Source organism: Bombyx mori, chromosome 18 (genome assembly GCF_030269925.1).
Source record: "Bombyx mori chromosome 18, ASM3026992v2".
NCBI lineage: Eukaryota > Metazoa > Arthropoda > Insecta > Lepidoptera > Bombycidae > Bombyx > Bombyx mori.
In genome coordinates, this window is record NC_085124.1 from 4,830,405 (window position 1) to 4,836,404 (window position 6,000).

Sequence of the window (6,000 nt, forward strand, 5' to 3'; positions counted from 1 at the left end):
CGGTTTGTCGTCTATGGGTCAAGTGATTGGTTTGAAGAGCAGTGAAGTGGATTGCCAATCTCTACTACTACTACTACTACTACTACTACTACTACTACTACTACTATATATATATGCTATAGCAGGCAACAAAATTATTAAGCTCAAACGCAAAGCTAATTACTAAATAATTTTATTAGTTCCGTGATAACTAACAACAGTTTCACTTTTACAATATTATTAAATTCAGAAAAGATTTTTACCTGCATCTACTTGTCCTTATCTAAAGCAGGGACTTCTTGATTTTTTGTTTCGTTCGAAGGTTGACCGCTTGACCATTGGTTGATCGGAACATACACATTTGACGTGAAGTAGTGTGAATATGTACGCTTTGAAGCTGTAATGGGAGGAGCTTTTGGGTAGTCTCAACCCATTCAGTTTCTCGTCGGATCTTCTCAGTGGGTGGCGATTCCGATCCGGTAGTAGATTCTGCGAAGCACTGCTCTTGCTAGGGCTACCTAACCCTCTCAGGTTGAACCCTGTAACCTTACCTCAACCGTAGCCCCTTAGGTTACTAGAGAACAGGTAGGGGAAAAAAGTGCGGTCATTTAATGGAGTTTGTTTTCAGTCCATTTTTCACATTTAATCTTTGATTCTTAGATTAGTGGACGAGCCCGCATGCTGTTAAGTGGCTACTGGAGCCCATAGACATTAAAAACATAAATGTCGCTTCCGTTCAAAATGTAATCTCTAATTAACAGTCTATTTGTGAAACAGCAAACAAAAAAAAATATATGTTTTTTTGTTCATATTCTTCCAGCAACGAACAAACATTTGGCATTTTAATGTTGATATTAAATTACATTTAATTTTCATTTCATTCTAAAATGTCGTGAGCTTCATAAAGACCAAAACACTATGTACGTACATATTATGTATTGCCTTATATATTTACTAACGCTGACGCTATTAGTATCCTGTCTAAATGCCAAAGAGCACAACAAGAAAATTTGATCAAATATCACAAGAAACTTGGATCAAACATTTGGCGATGCCAAGTTGACGAAGACATATTCCTTGTAATTTGAACAGTTGTATGTTTTCTGTTATCAGAGACGGTTATAGATAGTAGTTTGCCGAAGGTCGGGTTGGGCCTACCTAAAACTTTAGGGTGCCACGGGGTTGGGTGTTTAAAGTGATATAACAGATTTTGTCCCCTGTACCTACTAAATATCGTTGGATATTACGTTGTTGTTCCAATGTTTTATGATTAAACTTGTAATTTATAGTTGGACCGTGTTTTCTAATTTCACGTGATTGCTTCAAGGTATTTATCTATGGATACAAATCAATTTAGACAGGATTAAAATCGAACATGATTATTAAAACGACTTGACGACTTCAATTTCGCGTTTGTTATTTTAATTTTATTACTTTTGACATTACGTATACTTTACGGCTTACGTGAAGACGGACGGCTGACGTATGTATGACTCTATGAACTGCGAACACTGAAGAAAATTGCTAAACGTAATAGTCTTAAGGTCAATGAACGAGAATAATATCAGAAGTAAACAATTCCAGTGATTATTAATTTTAATGGGGCATGCTGTTTAAATGTTATGTCATGAGTGTTGTCTTGTAAACGAGTCATTTACATGCAGAAGTTTGTACTAATACAAATAAATAAAGATAAATTAAGTATTCGTGAAATTCTGTTACAACAATGGCTTGATTGTATAATAGTTGATTGAGGTTTTTAATTATTATATTTATATCGAAACAAATACGTTTACTTGAATAAGCTGTTATGTTTTTTTTTTCTTATTGCTTAGATGCGTGGACGAGCTCACAGCCCACCTGGTGTTAAGTGGTTACTGAAGCCCATAGACATCTACAACGTAAATGCGCCACCCACCTCGAGATATAAGTTCTAAGGTCTCAGTATAGTTACAACGGCTACCCCACCCTTCGAACAGAAACGCATTACTGCTTCACGGCGGAAATAGGCGGGGTGGTGGTACCTACCCGTGCGGACTCCCAAGAAGTCCTACCACCAGTGAAATGTCACACAGAAATGGAAATCTGGATACCTTCAAAACCTTACCCAAGCTCTCTATCCCTTTCTCTTGTACTAAACAGATACTTGACTCTACCCCTAATATTGCTGTAATCCGTGTGCGAGGGTGCCCACTTACCATCAAATGGGCCGATTTTCAAAGACCATAATAAAAAACTTCGTTACTCGTGACTTCAGCTGCAATCGGCTCTTGCCTTAATATCGAACACACAACGATTAGCCACTTATGACGTGATACGTTCTCAATCTACATCTGAATATAATAAAACAAAGAGTTTTTACAATTGACTTCACTTTCAGTAAGTTTGAAGTCGTCGTGGCCTAAAGGATAAGATGTCCGGTGCATTCATTCGCATCTTGCGATGCACCGGTGTTCGAATCCCGCAGGCGGGCATCAATTTTTCTAATGAAATAGGTGCTTGACAAATGTTCACGATTGACTTCCGCGGTGAAGGAATAACATCGTGTAATAAAAGTCAAACCCGCAAAATTATAATTTGTGTAATTACTGGTGGTAGGATCTCTTGTGAGTCCGCACAGGTAGGTACCACCACCCAGCCTATTTCTGCTGTGAAGCAGTAATGCGTTTCGGTTTGATGGGTGGGGCAGCCGTTGTAACTATACTTGAGACCTTAGAACTTATATCACAAGGTGGGTGGCGCATTTACGTTGTAGATGTCAATGGGCTCCAGTAACCACTTAACATCAGGTGGGTTGTGAGCTCGTCCACCCATCTAAGCAATAAAAAAAATTAAAATTTGTATTCGATAATAAAATAATACTTTTTCTATAAGGGCACTTAGTTACATTACAGTTCTTACAAATTAAAGACGCACAAGAGCAACATCGCTAAGGAAAAACTGACAAGTAAATGTGTAACACCATAAATATTCTGTTAAGTGAAGCTTGTGCATCAGTTAAGTAAGGGTTACTTATTTATCAGGGGCGGCCGCCGGAGATCCTTCGTGCTTAGGATCAGCTTGTTAAATGTGCGGACGACAATGTCTGTTGGAACAAAGGAAAATGTCGTGTTCCAATTGAATTTTTTTAGGATTAGTATTTAGGTTAGTAACAATTATATGTTTAGCGTTTATCAAAAAATGATTGTTAATAAATCGATTCTTCTTTTTCTTTTTCTCCACCTTATCCCACTAGGTGGGGTCGGCACAGCTAATTTTTCTCTTCCATTCTCTTCTATCAGCTGTCATCTCAACACTCACTCCTCTCTCTCTCATATCGTCATTCACACACTCCATCCATGTCTTCTTCGGTCGACCTCTTCCCCCTCTACCTTGCACTACCATTTCCATACATCTCCTAGTCACATGCATCTTCTCTCTACGCATCACATGTCCATACCATAATATGTTATGGATATGTGATATGTTATACATGTTAATAAATCGATTATAATATTCAAATTCTTATTTGGCTCCCGAATTAATCCTTTATCGGTTACTAGCAACCCGCCCTCGCTTCGCTTCGGAAACTGTAATTTATTATTGATTTCTCCACTATTTAATGGATGTTATTATACATATAAACCTTCCTCTTCAATTACTTTATCTATTAAAAAAACACATCAGAATCCGTTGCGTAGTTTTAAAGATTTAAGCATAAATAGGGATATAGGGACAGAGAAAGCGACTTTGTTGTGATGATTATTAGGAGTTATTATTAATGCTCTACGCAGTAACACGTGTATGTTGGTTCGGAGGGGGACTTAAAATATCAGTTTGACGATAATTGTCTTTTAATTTGGTATACTTTGAGATAATGTCACTGACTGTGGTCAGCAACATTATGCTTCCAAAACCACTTACTCTGTCTTATCAAATATTTATTGTAAATGTTTTTGGAATGAAGTTCCTTATGGGACGATGCGGAGGGGTTTTTTCCCTCACCGGGAAAAAACGTCCGTAACGTAAGATTTTTATTAATAATGCACACAGTGTACGACTTAACTTTGTAATAACGTACAAAAAATTTAATATTTTTTTTATCATTCAGTGACTACGATCTCAAAGCGTTCGTTTGCGCAATACACTAACTCTTACGCAGACAACCGTGAATGAAGTGTACCACAATAAGCTCGCACGTTTCCGAATGACCGTGGGTTGTTGCGAAACCTCCAGTTTTATTTTCTTTATACCTCGAATAGAACTTAAAATTAATATTTTTATAATAAGGAACTTCGTTCTTATCCGGTGTCACACGACACCATATATTTTTTTTTAAATTACAGACGTAGTCATTGCAATTTTTAGTTTGCTTAAACTATAATCTTCTTCAACCCGTGTCCACCCAATGCTGAGTGTAGGTCTTTTCGAATACACTCCATTCCCTTCGGTCTCTTGCCTTTCGCATCCAACCCCTACCAACCAATTTGACCAGTTCATCGGTCCACCTCGTTGGTTGTCTGCACACGTTACGACGTCCCGTACGAGATCTCCACTCCAGTACTTATGTGCCCCACAGTTGTCAGTGTGATGGCATATGTGGCCGGTCCAATACCACTTTTTTCGAGCAATCACTTTGGCTATGTCAGTCAAACCAGTAAACTATAATAGTTTGGCGTAATTCATTAATTTGTGAAAAAAAAACAAAAACTTAAATAGCGACTCAACGCGTCTCTCTGTTCTTTCCATTTCCGTAGCGTCCGCTGGCGGGTGGGTGTTTGGTCACTGCCTGAAACATACATATGGCATGTTTAACTGAAACCTGTAGGGATGGCATGCGTTCATTAAAAAAAGAAACCGGCATATATAAAAATACATGGATAACATTAATATAAAAGAATAGATATAATAAATTAAGTATGTCCCAATTAGTAATAGGACAGTAGTAGTTAGTAATATTATCCACAAGATATCTACGGCGTTATCTCCTTACACTGTAAATCTTTAATATGGTATTTCAGTGAACATTGGAGCAGGAATGTTCTAGATCGAAAATCGTACGATCGGTATTGTTGTTTGAGTTACTGTAAAAGCAAATTACGAAAATAAAATAAGTGTTTCATGTTCAATGTAACCTGATATTTATGTTTAAACTATTTAATTATTTTTAACTGTAATATCGTAATATTTTACTGGTGGTAGGACCTCTAGTGAGTCCGCACGGGTAGGTACTACCACCCCGCCTATTTCCGCCGTGAACCAGTAATGCGTTTCGGTTTGAAGGGTGGGGTAGCCGTTGTAACTATACTGAGACCTTAGAACTTATATCTCAAGGTAGGTGGCGCATTTACGTTGTAAAAGTCTAAGGGCTCCACTAACCACCTAACATCAGATGGGCTGTGAGCTCATGCAACCAATCTAAGCAATAGATCCAATATGTGTCTCAATATGGCCGATAGTACGTTTCAATTTCCATCACGGCAGTCGCTTAATACTAAGTGGGCCGTGAGCTCGTTCAACTAAAAACCTATGTATAATATATATCGATAAATATCTTATTTATTCAGAATCATTATCAATCATTGCCTTCAGACAAACGTGGCAAGTATTCAATAGCGGTTGATAATATAAATAAAATGGACGGTGTAGCGATACAGGTTAAGCCCGCACGAATTAAGGTCACATCCGAATCTGACATCTCATTCAAACAAGATCATAACTGTAACGGGGGGATGTTGACGCCGAGGACCTGTTCGTAATTGAATCCACGTGCCGCGAGATGAAAAGTGTAACGGAACGATCTCTGAGGTCATTCGGTCAAGTGAATCTATTTAAAAAAAAAAAAATTAGGGTAAACGTAAATAAACACCTCGAGGGGTTTTTTTGTGTACGAATGTTTGAAAAGAATTTTATTTTGAATATTTTGTTCGATAGTAGCGTAGTGTTGTCATCGGTTTTTGTAAATCGTAAGCCCACTGAGTTTCTCGCCGGATCTTCTCAGTGCGTCGCGTTTCCGATCCGGTGGTAAATTCTGCGAAGCAC